General features: G+C 43.6%; 2 protein-coding genes across 2 annotated transcripts in view; one reads left to right on the top strand and one right to left on the bottom strand.

The window, feature by feature from the left end:
- The window catches only part of LOC131125147 (leucine-rich repeat and fibronectin type-III domain-containing protein 4), a 28,674-nt gene extending 21,886 nt beyond the window's left edge, over nt 1–6,788 (bottom strand). Inside the window, exons 1-2 of the mRNA XM_058066387.2 lie at nt 6,236–6,788; nt 4,892–5,632 (exon numbers count right to left, since the gene is read on the bottom strand). The gene's annotated coding sequence lies outside the window, so the exon portion shown is untranslated. The remainder of the gene's footprint in view (nt 1–4,891; nt 5,633–6,235) is intronic.
- pcxb (pyruvate carboxylase b) overlaps nt 1–18,952 on the top strand; it is a 219,111-nt gene that overhangs the window by 153,822 nt on the left and 46,337 nt on the right. The gene's annotated exons all lie outside the window — the stretch shown is intronic.

Below are 18,952 nucleotides of genomic sequence, written 5' to 3'. Positions count from 1 at the left end.
TTTGGCGTAACAATATCAATGTGTGTTGATGTCTGATGTAAGGACTGTGGATGATGGGCAAAATGATAAAATGGTTCCCTATATATGCAAAAGGTTCTCAAGTTCTACCAGTAATATATGCTCTTAGAGCCTATTTATAAGGACAATAAAAAGTCGGTTTGCTTGGTAAAAGAGGAGGCTTCATTGGCTCTGCCAACTATCCATCAGTCAACTACAGATGTGGGACCTGTCATTCTGGTCATTTTGTTGTATTGCAGTCAATAAGTTAACTATCTTAAACTATGAATGTAATGTTAGCACTGTACGTCACTGCTTTCCCGCTTCCTTTTAGATGTTATGTGTATGTGATATATGGTATTTATTGGGTATAAAAAGTAAAAATAGCTCTTCTTGGAGACATAAAATCCAAACGCTACAGTCACACAAAACAGTGTGTTCCCAGTAAAGGCTTACTAAAAGCACTTTTAAACTAAGATGAATGGATCCCTAAATTAAGTCAGTGTTTTTCAACCTTTTTTGAGCCACGGCACATTTTTTACATTGGAAAAATCGTGTGGCACACCACTAACCAAAAATGTTACAAAATACCATTACCATGACCTCACACGTGCATCAATAAGTCTATCGGAGGAACAAGGTAGGTGTTGCCACACGGACCGATATTACATTGCTCTGCCAGTCTTTACACCACAGACATTCGACAGTAGCCATGTTTTTACATAACGAGTTTTTCTCTTTCCAAATGACCTTTCGGGAAACAATGGTATCCAAACAGAATAGTCATGCGCAGTAAAACGTAAGCATGACGTGATACCGGCTTCCCCGGGTTTTTCTTTCACTCCGTATTATCAGTTTTTCGTATGTCCAGTCTTGAAATTTAGTTTGAATCTAAAACAAACTTTGCTTAGCAGTCGAATGCCGATTGCTCGCCTCCATTTTTAAAACATTAAAACATCTGGATCTGCGTGTTACGTCATATCTGAGCATGCGCTGAAAGAACGCACCCGGGATTAAATTTAACTCTTGCTAATATTTTATAATTAAACTCAGGACATGTTTTATATAGATATATATTTTCTTTTTTAATAAAACTGGACTTGTGAATAAAGTATAGAAGTGTTTAGATTCTGTTTCACAGATGGCGCTTATGCATACGAAAGCTGCTTGCCAACCGCCAATAAACAACAGAAGAAGAAAAACACCACGAAGAAGAACGCACCCTGACATATTTCCGTTTGAGCGGGCACAAGATACCTGAATTGGATTGGGGAAAGGAATATTCCATCCCTGTTCAATTCTTTCCGTTTGAGCAAATATATGTACCAAATGCAATTGGAATATTTGGGTCCATATATTCATGGCTATTGACATAATATTTGCAAATGTTAACTATAAAAAGTGATATTGGATAATTCCTCACGACACACCTGGCTGTTTCTCAAGGTACACTAGTGTGCCGTGGCACAGTGGTTGAAAATCACTGAATTAAGTAGTATGTGCATAAAGAGTCCAGGTAACCAGTCCACCTAACTAAAAACGTCCTAGGCAGATGGTTTCTTGGAGTTTCTGTTATCTGCTGGTTTCGTCCTCTTGGAAAGTGTGCAGGGCTTGGGGGGGGGGGTGACGGGGGTGACGCTAAATTGAAGTGGCAAACAACAGAGGTGACAGTGATTTTCTTTGGCACTCAGTTGGCTCACAGAGAGTCACGGAGAACTTTACATGATCTAGAATGAAAAGCTCCCATGTTCTCTTCTCTATCTGTCAATGTGTGTGCAGTTACGTCTTCATTGCTCCTTGCGGTGCCTCGCAATGACTGCAGTGCCGGTGTTATCTGTCAGGAAAGCCCTTGTGTAAGTGGGTAAGAAAGAGGTGTGCACGTGGAGGCTGCTAAGCTGCAAAATGATGGGCACTGGCACTTTTGTAGCACTGTAATACTAGAGTGCTTTTATTGTCTTTATTTCTTTATTTTTGTACTCAAAGAGGCATCATTTTTCATTGCTAGTGAGCTTGTCACTGGTGCCAGGGAGGCGACTTAATATTGTTTAGCTTTTAGTCCAGATGGCAGGAGTGCAGGCGTATCAGATTGGATTGCACACTTGCATGCTTTAGGTTAGGGGCTAATAAAAGCCTTTAATTAACAGATGATGTCTTTTATTTGCCACATGCTTATTTTTTGATGCGCATTCCATATTGTTCCATTGATGTGCAACTCCCTGCTTTAGTATATTTAATTGCACTTGCTCCCGCCCTAAGTTGTAAAGGCACCGCAACGTGGATGCACTTATGCCTATGCTCGTAAATTCATATTTATTCATATTTGCATGACACGCGATGGCAAAGTAGCTGACCTGCCACGCTCACTCAACATTATGTGCGTATACTTTTATCGCTTTCTCCATACTGCATGCTTCTAACACTTTATCGCCACCCTTCTCATTTACACCCTGTCCATCCCTTCCTATCGATGCCACTCTGCATGCTGTGTGTGTACATAGATTTCTGAACCACGCACGCTCAATTGTCCCACCTACAGGGTTGGTTTTATGGACCCCCAATTTGCAGACACTGCACCTTGTGTGCAGCTGGACAAAAGTAAATCTGATTGTGTTATCAGGCAGTGCGATTATAAAGCAGATTTTAAGAAACTGCTTCCATCACAGCTTGCAACCCCCTAAGCAGACTCCTTAGTCACAGTGATGGACATATTGATTCAAACTACACCACACTATGTCCACTACTGCCTCAAAATAGAACGAAAAAACATACAAAGTGTATTGTATGAAATAACTGGTTTACTATATGAAGTAAAAAAAAAGTACAGTGAGAAGTTTGTTGAGGATCACAACTCTGTAGATGGGTCTCACAGCTGCATTAGTGCCTAAGATGGTTTCCAAAATATATAAGGAATGATAATTCATACACTTCATAGTATGAATTATCATTCCCTTTCTAGGCACTCGTGACCCCTCCCCGTTCTCCCCCTCCCCCAGACGCCTTCCATCTTACCAACTCCCTCCTTTCCCTTTATCATTCTCTCCCAAACCATCCCTCCGTCTGTCACCCGCGGTTGCCGTGGTTACAGTTTGTTCTGCTTATCAGGCGCCCGCTGTGCCTAAACAGACTGTTAATATTTTAATTACTCAATCTCTCAACCCCGCTTCCCTAAAAACAAGCCAGTCCTACTTATGAGTTAGTTCTGATTTGTGCGTTTCAAATAGTTCCTCACCCGGAGAGTAAATCCTCCATTCACATTGCCGACTGCCATTTCCTCTTCTTCTCCTCCACTGACTTGCTCATTTTTTGACAGTGAGCTTCCCATCTGCTCACGTTTTAGAATGCCAGACGCCCTCGCCGACTCGTGTTGGGATAATTGAGGAAATGATATATGATTCCACCGCTCCAACCCTTGAATTACTCAAACTGTATCACAAGGCAGGAGTGCAGGAGTGCAGGAGGAATTAGCCTATGTTGAGTATATAAGCCAAGTTGGAGGTCGTCTTTTTGCATGTTGGAAGGAGACAGCAAACATGTCAGCACCAAATGGTCCTGCATATGCTTCAATGTTGCATTCATGCTTTATTCAAGCAGGATCATAATGTACAAGTGCAGTGAAATACCACTGTGTTCTCAAGCCAGAGCTGCACACACATCCTGGTTTTGTCCTTTGCCCAACCCCCATTCCCTCTGCCAAGTTTTTATGGAAACCAGTAAAGTCTTTTTTTGCATAATGTTCCTTCCAAACTTCCAAAGAAACAAGCATGACCTTCTTGACGGAGGTGAAAGCAAAAAGTCCCATCATGCATCCACTAACCAAGCATATTACACCGTGTGTATTGGAGAGTGCATTACCAGAGCACTTTTTAAGACCTTTTGGGGTCATGCATGACAAATTGACGATGGCGGTGCAAAGTGGAGGGGGGGGGGGGTTGACTATGAAGCGGCACTAGATATAATGACTGCCATCTTTCATGTGTTCAGTCATCTCCATGTAATGTCAGTCATCATTTGTGCGCTTCTTAATTCATCACTAACCATCTATTAATCCCCTTTTGTCTCGCACTCGTCTGAAGTAGCCACTTACATTGCAGCCTTTTCACCTGACCTTTTAACCCTCATCAAGACCGCCCTAGCCCGCCCCCCCGCCTCCCTTTTTCATTCTGCCTGCATTACCTTCCCTCCTCACTTCATCCTGCACTCTCTCTCCTAGTCTCCATTTCTTTCCTCTTATCCTCCCATACATCCACTCAGTCAGTCTGATCTCCTGTGTCAGCGTGCCAAATCAGTCCAAGTGTGCATGTGCGTGCGTGTGTGTGTGTGTGTGTGTGCGCGCAAAGAGTGCCGCTGCTGCACAAAGCGCCCATAGCCACGAATCCCCGCACATCGACACCCAAACGGCACGCCAGGTGAGATTACATTTGAAGCCAAGCTTGCAAGTAATCTGATACTGGGCAGCTGGCGCATGTGCACACACACACACACACACACACACACTAACCTACACTAACATATACGCCCTGCAGGTGAAGGATGCTCAGGGGAATATAGTACAAAGTTTATTAGAGGTGGAAATGGATGAAACGGGGAGAATGGGATAAACATAACCCACACGACAAGTGCACTGACATTAGTATGTTACGGATGCACACATGTTTATTATTTTTAGCACAGTCCGTTGTGTGCGTGTGCACGCATCCGTGTGGATGTGTGTGCTCGCGTTGTAAAGAGAACATAGAGTTCCCTCTCCAATGAGTGTTCACTACATTGACATGCTCAATAATTCAGTACAAGAGAGCTAACTGCGTACATGGATTCACCTTTACTCTGCCAATATATGTCTACCATTAGTGTGTGTGTGTGTGTGTGTGTGTGTGTGTGTGTGTGTGTGCTTTACCTGTAACGTCTGTGCTCGACAACTGGAATCAGCTGCACATGTTATCCAGGTTGCTGTTGTTGTGTGTGTACCACATGCGGTATCTCTCCCTAGGGTTTTTTGCATATGTTGACCCAGAGGAGGAAGAGGGGGGTGTTTCATGGGGGGGGGGGGGTTCTGTCGTTTTAGTGTATGTGTCCGCTCAAGAAAAGACGGTGACTTTGGGTCAGCCGGGTTTTAGAAATTCCACTTCTTAAAGCTTTTATGGAGGAAGACAACCTGGGAAATTCAGAATTCCTGGCCCCATCCACGGCCTGGTAGTCTGAGGTGGACACCACAGTTTAATGGGAGCGGGGGGGGGGACATCCACTTTTCTCAAAATCCTCTCAAAGGCCTTGATCTGACCACCTCGTGGTCGCATGGGATGTGTCTATATCCTGAAGGCTTGAGTTCTGTCAGGATGGGCGTCCAGGAAGCGTCTCTTCCTCGCCTCTGCAGCCCCCCTCACTCCTCCGCCCGCTCCATCCTCACGCATCCCGGCCGTCGTCGTGGTTATTTATTCATTGCTCTTTTAGGATTGCGTCTCCCTTTCTATCACTCCATGACTCCATGCAATTAGTTCCTCTTTCTCACGCCACTTAGTTCCTTCAACGACTTCCGGGGAGTGTCACTGGGGTTCTTTGTTGCAGTTCGAGTCCCCTCGGCTGCATTCGTTCTCTCTTTACCGTATGACCTTGGAGAGATGCTCGGCGGGTTAGAAACCTACAAAAGAAGAGAGAGAGAGAGAAAAAGAAGTGTCGTCTTGTTGTCACACCTCGCTCCAAGCTCGCAAACGCAAGCACTCCTTCCATTATCTTCTCCTCCTAAATCCTGCCTTGCTTCTTGGCAGCCCGGCTCCAGTACCTGTCTGTCAGCGCAATCAATAGTCCTGGGACACCTCCTAACGTCTCTCTGCATGCCGAAACACGAGCGCACAAAGTAGTGCATTCATGCACACACACACACACACACACACACAGGCTAACAGAACAAGCAGGCTATTGATCTGCACTGTGAATGTCAGACAGTTGAAAAGTGGACCTGTCAATCATCTTTGACACCGAGAAGAAGTCACTCTCATTATGATGATGTTCGTTGTGGCTCAAAGTGCAATTTGCCTGCCTAACATTCCTGCTGGATATCAGGAGCTGCTCTCGTTCGCACGCAGAGAACATCTAGATGATGTCTCTTCCTCCTCCGGTGTTTACTTTGCTACTTCAAAAGCGCAATACGGCTATTTTGTCTCCCTTCATCCCCTTTTTGGACTCATCTTCAGCCACTTTCATCCTTATCTAACATGCTAGATGAAAAGGTGGACGTACTAACCTTGTTTTCCGGATCATTCCACCTGCGACTACAGAAGCCTGTCACATCTCCATCTCTGCGACACGCTCACTATCTCAGCTCAGCGGCAGAACAACACCCATCGCTCGCTCCCCCTCCCCGCCGCCACTTACCCCCCCTCAAGCCCCTCACTGGCTCTCTCGCTCTCTCTCTCTTTCCCTCGCTCTCTCTCTCCCTCCCCGCCAGTCGGTCGTTCCCTGGCTCAGTCTGGACAGCTGCGGCGGTCTGTCTGCCACCTCTGTCGCTCTTCCGTCGGGCTTGCGGGCTGATTGAAATTTAAGTCGTGTTAATCCCACAGAACAGGTAGTGAATGCAGGCCGTGAAGAACAAGAGACGAGCCAGCTCTCTCTCGCTCGCTCTCTCTCACTTTCTCTCCCTCAGAGTAGTATTCCACTGAAATTCCTTTTCCTGCTAGTCACGTCTTCCCGGCATTCATCTGCATCTTATCCACTTGTTTAGACTATTCCTCAGAGAAACAGGAGAGGACGGAAGTGCGGTCTGTCCCTGCTGGCGCCAATCACAGACTCGGAGAGAAAAAGAGAGAGAGAGAGAGGCATATGGAGTATTGTCGTGGGGGTGCAGACGAGGAGAGGGAGAAGAATGGGAATGATGTGGAGGATGGAAAATGCTGTGTTGGAAACTAATTAAAAAGGCACACATACTGGAGGTAGCTGAAGGCTAATTGTGGTGCACTGATCTATTTCCATATCATATTACTCTTTTATAGCAAGTCAGGGGCATTTGTTTACCTGAACCGCAACACAGGCAGGAGGAGAATTAGAGAGAGGGAATTTAATGGAAGGAGTACATTTTTTTAACTTAGCTAATAATGATTTGGAATGTATGAAAATGTAGCTCTTTGACAAGATGGTCCTTAATGAGTATTCGAGCCGCAGCAATCAGGTATTTTAGTAATTCCGCCAACTATTCCTTTGATTAATCGAGATTCATTCATTCATTTTCTACCGCTTATCCTCACGAGGGTCACAGGGCTTCTGGAGCCTATCCCAGCTGTCTTCAGGCGGGGTACACCCTGGACTGGTGGCCAGCGAATCACAGGGCACATATAGACAAACAACCATTCACACTCACATTCATACCTATGGACAATTTGGAGTCACCAATTAACCTAGCATGTTTTTGGAATGTGGGAGGAAACCGGAGTACCCGGAGAAAACCCACGCATGCACGGGGAGAACATGCAAACTCCACGCAGAGATGGCAGAGGGTGGAATCAAACCTGGGTCTCCTAGGTGTGAGGCCTGCGCACTAACCACTTCTCGCCATGCAGCCTACTAGGAAATTACCACAGATTATAAATAAAACATAAATAAAATATTACTTTTGACTTGAAAAATATATGGATTTTGAAATTGACATTACTCCAACTCAATGACATGTGCAGTAGTTTCATGGTTGTGCATTTATGAACACAAAACATAGATTAAATAAGAAATGGAAATAAGACAAATATTTTTATATATAAGTTTTTGAAATGTTTAAGTTCAAGTTAAAGGGGACCTATTATGTTCATTTTTCGACACTTTGTAATGAGTTGTGAACTCCTATAGAGCGGCTACACACAATAACTAGTACAGAAAACGGAATAGATCTTCCAGAATCTGCACCCATTCCAGCTGTATTTCCTTGGATTTGTGCTTCCCACCAAACTGTCTGTTTTAATTTATTCCACCAATAGCCCACCTGTGGGCACACCCACTCCACTGTGATTGGTCACACTCACAAACTACTTCCTGACTACTGCCAACTGCCGTTCAGAAGCCGAAGCTGGGCTGAAACGCTGTGGAAATACGCTAAAATGTAGAATGAAAATAAGAGTAAATTGGTAGCTTGAGCTCAAAATGGGAATTGAACCAACCATCTCTGGTTCTGGATCTGGGCACTCTCACACACTTACTAATATGCCATTTATAGGTCAGAAAAGTGGAAAACGCATAATAGGTCCACTTTAAATACTTTAAATACATAGTTGGATGTTGTATTCCATTTGCACAACAGTATGTGAAATTCATTGTCAATCTGTGCTGCTTCCAAGGTGGGAAGTTTGATTTCACAGAAGTGTGATTGACATTTTGATTGATTAACCCTTTAAGTGCCAAAGTCACAAAATTGGACAAGCAACATTGTTGCTTAATTAGTGATAACCATCTATGTGAAGACAATGAGAACAGTGAATGTAGTGTCACCCAATCATCTTTCTTTGATTATGCCACGCCTGTGTCCTTCAATTATTATACATTTTCCACATACAGTGCCGTGAAATTCGGCTTCTTTGTCCTCGTTGTCTTCCCACAGCGGCCACCGTAACGATGCAATCAAGTGTCATTAAATATGGCAGCTTCCTTCAGTGTCACTTTGCATTGACCGTTGATGGTGAAGTGGAGGTGTGGAGAGGGTTTGACATGAGGCGGAGTTGCGTACGCATACTTGTACTCAAGGTGAGAGCCATACAATGCCACGCACTTTTGCAGATGAGATGTCTAATGACTTGGTCCTGGATTATTGGATTACTGCCATGCCATGTAATGAAAAAACCAAAATAGCTGGATCAAATTCTACATTATTGACAAAACTCCTGAAGCATTAATCATCAATAACTGATTGCTCTTTGCGATTACTGGGATTGTGCCATCGAGTATAGCTAACTCTTTTTCTTCTCTCATGCAGTATAGTCTTTCTTTGCAACTTTCGGCCCCATTGCCTGATTAAAATCCGAGCAGTTCCTGTGCTCCCATCAGAGGGTCAAGGGGAGGAAATGGCATGACAGACATATGGAGGAAGCCTGGGAGATGAAAGTGGGCAGGTTGGACAAGGGGAAGACAAGCTCTTACCGCCTGTAGCTACTCCGGGGCCGATGAGAAGAGGGGGCATGAAGCAGAGAAGAGGAAAGCTCTCTGAGGGCGTTAGCGAGATAAGCTTGCAAGAGCGGGGTTAGAGAAGGATGGATTTGAGTCGGCGGGGCAAGGAAGGAACACGTGTAGCCAGCACTCTTTCAAAGCCAGAGATGGATGTTAAATGGAAGCAGGTGCATCATTGTGTATACGCTCTGCTTGGGTGAGAACCTTTAACATCAGACTCAGATGTTGCGGTCGAGTGCTCGCTGACGTTGCCTGTCAGCATGTGGTGATGAGGTATCACCGAGGTGGATGGAAAGAAAGCAGACACTGATTTGCTTTTGTTATGAATGAATTCTTCCCCCCCAGGAGTTCATTTTCATCCACTGAATATCTCCCTGTGTGTCTTGCAGTGTTTATCTCTCCATCTTCTCCAGTGTGTCAGTATTCCCTGTGTCCTCCCTTTCCACTCAGAGTAATTATTTGGCCTGTGGTGAGGCAAAAGTATTTTTGGACCTCCCTCGGCGCGAGAGGTTTGATACCTCATCCAACCCAATCATATCCCATTAACATGTTCTGCTTTCTGGCTCGTTGGCTCACAATTAATGCAACCTCCAGTGGATTTGGTCGGGGGGGGCGACCTTGCTCTGTGGAAACATGGATGAACCGTTGATAGATGAAGTGAGTTCACTCGTCAGGGCAGAAAAACATCTCATTACGGAGCTACTTATTGGTTTATGCATGGTTTTAGCTCATGTTATTGGGGCTACTTGTGATGTCTTTTATCGCATCAGTATTAAAAGAGGCCTGATATGCTCATGTTTCAACCCTCTGTGTTGAGTTGTGGACTCCTATAGAGCAGCTACGCACAATAACTTGCATAGAAAACGTTTTAGATCTTCCAGAATCTGCACCTATTCCAGCTGTATTTCCTTGGATTTGTGCTTCCCACCAAACGGCCTGTTTTGATTTATTCCACCAATAGCCTGCCTGTGGGCACGCCCACTCCACTGTGATTGGTCACACTCACAAACTACTTCCTGACTACTGCCAACTGCCGTTCAGAAGCCAAAGCTGGGCTGAAACACTGTGGAAATACGCTAAAATGTAGAATGAAAATAAGAGTAAATTCGTAGCTTGAGCTAAAATTGGGAATTGAACCAACCATCTCTGGTTGGTTTTGGATCGGGCACTCTCACAGCTGCGCTATACAACTTTTACTAATATGCCATTTATAGGTCAGAAAAGTGGAAAACGTATTTGTGCTTCCCGCTAAAACGGCCTGTTTTGATTTATTCCACCCACGGCCCGCCTCCGAGCACACCCACTCCGCTCTGATTGGTCACATTGCCAAAGAACTTCCAAACTACTACAAGCAATACTTTCTAATTTAGTGAGTATAGGAGTTAATAATAAAAGAATAAAGTCTTTGTAGAGCTAATTGAAAAGTGTTTAGGAGCTACTGGCTGGTTGGAGAACCCTGACTTACCGTGTATGAACAAAGAGTAGGCAACGCTGTTGCTCCTCTAACCTCGCCTGCCCAAGGAGGAGCACTCATTGTCAGACACACTTTGTCAGAGGTACCACTGGTGCTGTGGAGCTCAGAAGCTGGACGTGATGGCGCCACATTTACTAACTGCAGACAATTTTGGCACAACATCTGTCGAGAAAATGTGGTCATTACACATTTTTTTGCGGGACTACCGTGTTCCAGACTGAGCACTGTAGTTCTCTCCACCTCCATGGACACATGGCGTATCCAACATTAATACACCTTTTCCGGTGAGAGCGCCTTGCTTCTGGCTTTAGCAATAGTTTGGTGGATATTTCACGTTCACGAAAACAGTCCCGTGTGAAATACCATTGACAGATGAAAATATATTTCTCTTGGTGGGAATCACCAAATACAATAGCTTCTGCCTGAGCTTGTTTCGTACAAAGGGAAGCAGAGCTTTGGGGAGAACAGAGAGCCTAGCCCGCCTACAGCCACACTCATATAAGGAAGCCCATCCGCTGTGACATCACAAAAGAACAATTTTACCACACCCTCTGAAACCGAGCATTTAGAGCCATTCCAAACTTCTTTCAAGGTTCACTTCCAAATGTGTAAACCTCTTTATCGGAAACTTTGGCATGGTTTAACATGAGAATACAACATTCTAACTACATTTATAGGTCAAAAAAGTGGAAAAAGCATAATAGGTCCCCTTTAATGTGATTGTGTTTTTTTTTTAAATCAGCAGCTGTCGATGTTGCGCATTTACTGACAAAGGGCGATAATAAAGAATTTTTGAACCTATGCTCGTTTGTTGACATCATGTTCCTCCATTTGTGAATATTATTTTGCTTCTTCTGTTTTAATATGCTATTTTATATTTCTAAGGAAGAGCTGCTGTGGTGATTTAGTTCTGTCTTGACTTCATTGGCAAAAAAATACAGTCATCATGCCCTCACTCGCATTTTTGCAGAAAATGTTTTGTTGTTGAATACAGCCTACTATTCGTAACAAAATATGCTGACCTGAATCCTATTGAGATGGTGTGGCATGACTTTAAAAAGGCTTCATGTTTGAAAACCCTCCACTGCTGACTAAATAGAAAAGACTTATGAAAGGATGCAGAGCAAATATTGTTGCACACCTGTGCATCATTCGCTTCTACACTTCGCACATGAGACTATTTTTAACCAGCACACAATATAAACACACAGCAGGTTTAAATATGCACACAATCGGGTAGAGGTTGGCAGGCTCACATGATTGCACATACAAATCAGGGCATGGTCGCCACACACATCCACACTGTTCCTCAGCTGTGATGTTGGAGCGAAATGCTTTGGAGTGGGAGGCTGAGGGCAGTTCTCATCTATTTGTCTCAATCCAAACGTAATGAAAAGACAAGGACACGCCAGAGTAGGAAGCCACGCCTTCTAGCTTGGTCCTCGGATCAATGTGCATGTCGTTGTACTTCATTTATCTGTGCTATGCTATGATTAGTACTATGTTCTCCTAAATGACTACTTGCAGACTGCTGCCAGGATATTTTCCTCGCCGCTTGGAAGTGGTCAGTGAAAAACTGTGGCGCTTTCATTTGTCTGTGTGGCTCTCTCCGTGTTAAAAAGCTTGACGGATACACTCCGATTTTACAGCAGAAATTACTTCAGGGATGTGGCGGCCGGATGGGGAAATCAAAGATGCAAGGCAAATGTTTCCAAGAGTGACTTGCCATGCATAATGTACTGGCGGGATTTACAGCAGGAATAAAGGCGGAAGGAGGACTGATGATTGGCCTTTACCTTCTGCTTAACTCTTACTGGCTTATCTATCTAATCTCGCACGACTTTACATTGGGCTTTGGTTACTGTAGCAAAGCAATTTGAGCTTAGTTTGTTCCACCATCAGACAACACATTAAGAGGTTTTCCACAGTGGGAGAAAAGAGCGTTTCTTTTCACAAAGTGAGCTTGTCACTTGAAGTATCACACTTGAAGTTTATTTACAGCCCACAGAGCGCTCATCAAGACAATGCTGCCAAAAAGCTGACTCAAGTTTCTCACTAGCTGACACCTCCGGCATCTTTAATTAAGCTGTTACAATGACATGGATTCTCAAAGTTGGACTCGATCTCCAGTGGAGTTGTTGGAACGGTACACTTGAAAGGCCAAACTTGAGAATTAACATCCGTTGCCATGGCAATGACATGTAATTATGGACAAATCTGAGTGACTATTCTATTTCTATCGTCACGTTCATGTCCCCCCCCCCCACTCCAACACACACACACCACCACATTGACTCCAATCAGCCTCCACAAGATTGAGTGGAGTGAACTTTAGCAGCGCTCGCAAATTAGCATGTTTTGACACACACTGCACATGCTCTTAGCGGGAAGACTACTTCGCCGCACCTAAGGGGTAAATCTGAGCTGGAAAGACGGTATGGGGTGTTGCTGCCGGGCATTTTGACGTCACACTTAAGAAAGGATTGTATGTTTCGTCACTTTCAGAGCGAAGGGGAAAAAAAGGATTAGTTTCTCTTTTAAAGATTTGAGCGCCTGAGTGCTTGAGGTGTTCTCTCTTCTCATCTATTGTCATCCCCCTCAATGACGGACTTTGTCTCTTTATCTGTAAGCTGTACACAGCAGCAGAGGGGTCAGCACCAAGGACAGCTGCCAGTGGAACTGCATCAAGACGTGTTGTCTCTTTGCAAGCATTCATTCATTCATTTTCTGCCGCTTTTCCTCACGAGGGTCGTGGGACTGGTGGCCAGCCAATCACAGGGCACATATAGACAAACAACCATTCACACTCACATTCATACCTATGGACAATTTGGAGTCGCTAATTAACCTAGCATGTTTTTGGAATGTGGGCAAAAACCCGAAAATCTGAGTACCCGGAGAAAAAACCCACGTATGCACGGGGAGAACATGCAAACTCCACACAGAGATGGCCGAGGGTGGAATTGTACCCTGGTCTCCTAGCTGTGAGGTCTGTGCGCTAACCACTCGACCGCCGTGCCGCCGCTGCAAGCATTCATTCATTCATTTTCTAAAGCTAAATATTACAACCACATCTCAGTATGACATTTATTTCCCACTCTAAATATCTCTAACACTGTCAATTAATGTTACTATTTTTGCTATTAAGGATGAATTTCTCTTTCAACTCTTACATATAAATTGTGATATTTATGCTGTGGTGAGGTAGGAGTGTAAAAATATAACATTAGATAGGATAAATCCCCAAAAAGAATGATAGTTCATTGCAAATGAGCCCCCCAGGATAATTGAGTTAATAAAACCTGCCTTAAAGTGTGTGGGTGTACCTAATGAAATGGTGGTTAGCAGATCTATTTATTCAGAAGTGTACAAACACACATTAGCTGTTTTTTCCGGTAACTAAGCACACACACACACACACACACACACACACACACTTACACAAAGTTCAAGTGAACACATTCAGTGAACCCCTGCTGACCGTGTGACCAGCCAATCAGTGGATGCTGAGCTGAGTTATTAGCAGCCAGCTGGGACCAAGCACTGTAGAATTGACTGTGTGATTGTGTATTTATAAATACGTGAGTGCTTGCGTGTGTGTGTGTGTCTATATAAGTACTTCCAATTCATGCATTTCATGTTGTCTTGTGATCCGCCCGTGGCTCCCTATAAAAGCCTCATATGTTAATGTGCATGCTTATTTCTTGTCTACTCCGCTATATTTGTGGCTGCATCCTGCGCGTGTGCGTGCACGTGTGTGCTGGCGTTTACAGCGTGACAGATGGGGCTGAGTTGAGACGGAGGAAAAAAGATGAATGACCTCACAGCACCTCCTTTCAGCTCCTAATCACTGAGGGAGCACACAGAAGGGGAGGTGTTAGTGCTGGGGGGGCCGACACAGAGATCAGGCGTGTGTCAGACCCAAAAGTGCCCTTGTCCCTTTTTCGGATTATTTGCCTTAAGGAGTTCTGGCAACACACAAGTAACTGTTAACCACTGCAGCAAATAATAATAATGATAACCATAATGATATATTTAGTAGGAAATTGTACCAAAAAATGTTTTACTTGCAAGAAAACCAACCCTGGGGTGTCCCAGTCATGATCCTACACCATACACCAGAGGTAGGGAACCTATGGCTCGGGAGCCAGGTAGGGTTCTTTTGATGACTGTATCTGGCTCTCAAGCATTTCTTACCACAATAAAAATGTATTTTTGCTAACATTTTAAAGTAAACCATCACAGAAATGACTGTTAAAAATAATATTCAAAATCAACAACTTCCTTATGCATTTTAATTCGTCCATCTATTTTCTACTGCAATACGGCCAACCATATCTATCTTTCCTGATGATATTTTCCAGGTCAAACACCAAAACTTGATTATTACTGGGTAATGCGGTAGTCTACCTCGGTCATTGAGATGTCAACATGTAAATATAAACTTTTCTCCTTTAGTCAAATAGCTAAAGCTGCAGAACCAAGCCTTCTGACGAAGATGGCCAAAAGAATGAAATACGTCTACGGAGTACGGTGCAAAACTATGCAGCAGCAGAAGTTGTATTAATGGCAGCAAGTATTTGATTTATTGTTGGACACTGCGCTGCTCACGAAAGTGTGCTGGCCACACCCCATTGGCGTGGGGTAGTGTGCCTGGTCTACATAATTAGAGCCCATTATCTAAAACTGTTGGTCTTACATAAAAATGCACACATTTTATTGCATTCAATGTTTAAAAAAATGTATATGGCTCTCACAGATACACATTTTAAAATATCTGGCCTTCATGGCTCTCTTCACCAAAAAGGTTCCCGACCCCTGCCATACACTAATAAATATACTAGTTTTTGGCACTAAATGCCATCATTTGTGGCACCTTATGGTCAATTATTTGGAAGTTTGCTCAAGAAACTCCACTCCTTAGAAGATCTTGCTGTGACAAATAGATCTTTTTCATGTGTACACCGTAATCAGGTGATTGCTGCAATTTCATTTTTAATGTCCCTGCTTCATCAGGTGCCTTAATGTAGGAAATGTGTCTTCGTCGTCTTTCTCTTTGGGCTTTTCCCTTCAGGGGTCGCCACAGCAAATCGATGTCCTCCATCCAACCCTGTCTTCTGCATCTTCACACCAACTACCCTCATGTCCTCCTTCACTACACCCATAAACCTCCTCATTGGTCTTCCTCTACGCCTCCTCCATGGCAGAATCCTTCTACCAATATATTCACTATCTCTCCTCTGGACCATCTCAACCATCCCAACCATCTCACTCTGGCCTCTCTGACTTTATCTCCAAGGCTGCTGATCCTATCCATCCTGGTCACTCCCAATGAGAACATCAGCATCCTCATCTCTGCTACCTCCATTTCTGCTTCCTGTCTTTTCCTCAGTGGCACTGTCCCTAGACCAAACAACATGGCTGGTCTTACCAGCGTAGGAAACATAGGAAATGTATAAAGCAAACAAAAGTGGCCAACAGGCGGCCAAAGCCAAAGCAACGTACAAACACAAGGAAAGATCCAAAACTACACAAACAGCGTAACAATGCTACAATCACAAAAGCTGCAGAATCAAAAACAAATAAAAAGAAAATTGCTGCAAATGCCCAAAACAGACACAAGCCCCTAAAACCACTGTATGAGAGAGAGCATAAAGTTAGCAAATCTACCAGTGGCGCCAGAACGGAGGGATGTCACTCTTCAAAGACTTAAGATGCCATTTTTGTCCAGTATTATACAACAATCAAATTGTATGCTCAAAAGTATAACAAAGAAAAGTGTACCTTTTCATTCTACTGACTTACTTCTGGGTATCCCGTTCACGTCTTTAAAGGTCAGGCTAGCCTGGCTAACTCCATGAAGTTGCAGCATTTTTCTTATACAGCTGTTTTTGGGGATTGAATTTGCAGAATTTTCTTCTGCATCCTTCAGCGTCTTATGTTACTGCAGCATTTAATTATTGCATGTGTTTCTGTGTTTTTACTTTACAATCATTTCTGTGTTTGGAGCATTTAGACGTTACAAAAAGGGTCTAAAACAGGGGTCTCCAATTAAAATTGAGTCAGGTCCACATTTTTTTCCACAGAAAAGGTCCCGACCTTATTTTGCCCTTGAATTTATTTTGGCACCTAAATTGCATTTATGTTAAATGTTCACTTTTCCCGATCAACTTCTTACTTTTGAGCCAGCCATGGTTCTATTCAAAGATTAGCGGCATAGGAAATGGATGGCTGGATGGTAAACAAAAAATTGAATTGGCTCGTTTTGAGTGTATACTGTTTTACCGTAATAACAGGAATAATTGCGGCGGCAAACAGCTGCTGCAATCAGTCTGCAAGCTTGATTATATTTTAATATATTTTACATTCACTTTAATTGGTCATGTGTCCATAAAGGGTCCAGATCCAGGCCGAGATCCTCCATTTGGTGATGGCTGGTCTAAAATGAGTCCCCAGTGGTAAAGGTTTGAATGTAGTGAATTTGTATACTGGAGCTACAGTGCTAACCAGCTAGCTCCCATGACCCAAAATCTCACAAGCAATTCCAGTCATGACAAATTTGCCTTTGCAAGAGTTAGCAGCGCTTTGCAGTGCGGCACCTGTCAAAGACAGGCAGCAATGTCGATTGCAGCAGAAGCAACAAGCTGAGTGTGTGTCTGCGGGCAAAGTGGCAATAGAGCAGCCTTATCTGATGATACGCAACACTCCTTGAGAATAAACATGAGGCCAGTTGTAAGCCCGTGTCATCTTTTGGGGGGGTTGAGGGATGTGCCACTGATACACTTATCTGACTGAAAAGCTTTTTGGGAGATGCCGTGTGTGTGTGTGTATGTGTATGTGCATGCTTAATTTGTATGCAGCCAGCATAAACTCTGAGAGCCGTATCCAAACGGATGTTACTGCGCATCCAAATCAGGGAAGGGGTGTCTGTCGTGGGGAGCTAAATAAGTGTGTGATGTAAAATATGAGAAGAAAGGTGCGTGTTCATGCAGTCTGCCACCAGGCATTCAGAGCAGCGTACTAATGAACACATTGATCTGATACAGTAGCGTGCAAAAGGACAAAGCTCCATGTATTCATAGCATTTCTATTTTATTCATTAACAGCAGCAGACAATAATGCACACATTAGCAACACCTGTGTTTGCATTCATTTATTGTTTGAGGGTCCCTTTGGCGTGTACAGGTGTACCGAATGCTTTGGCCAGTCAGTGGATTTATGGTTCTCAAATGTATCATTGTTTTGGCCTTATACAGTGGCTTAATGGCCAATAAAAACTCAATAAAATCAAGTTCATCAACATAACTCATTTGGGAAACTCCAGTACTCGTTCTATCACCATTTGACCTTGAGAAGTGGATAATATGCATCTTGAACATGCAATAGACTTTAGTGAGGTTGTAGAAAGTGTGTACTCAGAATGTACTGATAAGTACTGCATTATTCCAGCACACAGAGTCATTTATGTGATTGTGTAGCGCAGTAATACAAAGCAATAATAGTACAATAGCGTATAGTGGTAGAGGTATGGCTCAATCCTTCAACGCTTCCCAGTCTGTATGCTGCAGGCCTGCTCGATAAGATGGCAATCCAATGAAACCTGGCCTGGTTAACAGGTCCGAAAGTTCCAATAAACCCGTCATGCAATGTATATTAACTAGTTCCCTGGTAGCTATACATAGCGTTTCCAGTGTGCAGACAATTTGTTACTAAGTAGTAGCAGTTGCATTATTCATTCATTAATTTTCTACCGCTTTTTCCTCATGAGGGTCGCAGGGGTGCTGGAGCCTATCCCAGCTGTCTTTGGGCGAGAGGCGGGGTACACCCTGGACTAGTAGCCAGCCAATCACAGGGCACATATAGACAAACAACCATTCACACTCACATTCATACCTATGGACAATTTGGAGTCGCCAATTAACCTAGCATGTTTTTGGAATGTGGGAGGAAACCGGAGTACCCGGAGGAAACCCACGCATGCACGGGGAGAACATGCAAACTCCACACAGAGATGGCCGAGGGTGGAATTGAACCCTGGTCTCCTAGCTGTGAGGTCTGCGCGCTAACCACCACTCGACCGCCGTGCCGCCCCAGTTGCATCATAAATAATTTTATTATTACTTACTATTATTATTTACATTTGTTGCAGTTCCTAAATAATATTAACCAAGTACTGTATACAATTCAAGTATAAAAATATGTATAAAATATATTTTTAAAAAAATTATAAAATGTATAAAAATATGACAATACCTTGCAATCTACTGATTTAATTTCAACTACGTTACACTCATTTGCTCATTGTGTTATGCTAGCAGCCCCGCCTCCACCCACAGAGGGACTGTA

The sequence above is a fragment of the Doryrhamphus excisus genome, linkage group LG2 (genome assembly GCF_037039965.1).
Source record: "Doryrhamphus excisus strain RoL-2023G ecotype Guam linkage group LG2, RoL_Dexc_Guam_v1.1, whole genome shotgun sequence".
Lineage (NCBI taxonomy): Eukaryota > Metazoa > Chordata > Actinopteri > Syngnathiformes > Syngnathidae > Doryrhamphus > Doryrhamphus excisus.
Note: the sequence above shows the minus strand (reverse complement) of the source record. Positions and strands in the feature narration are given on the sequence as shown.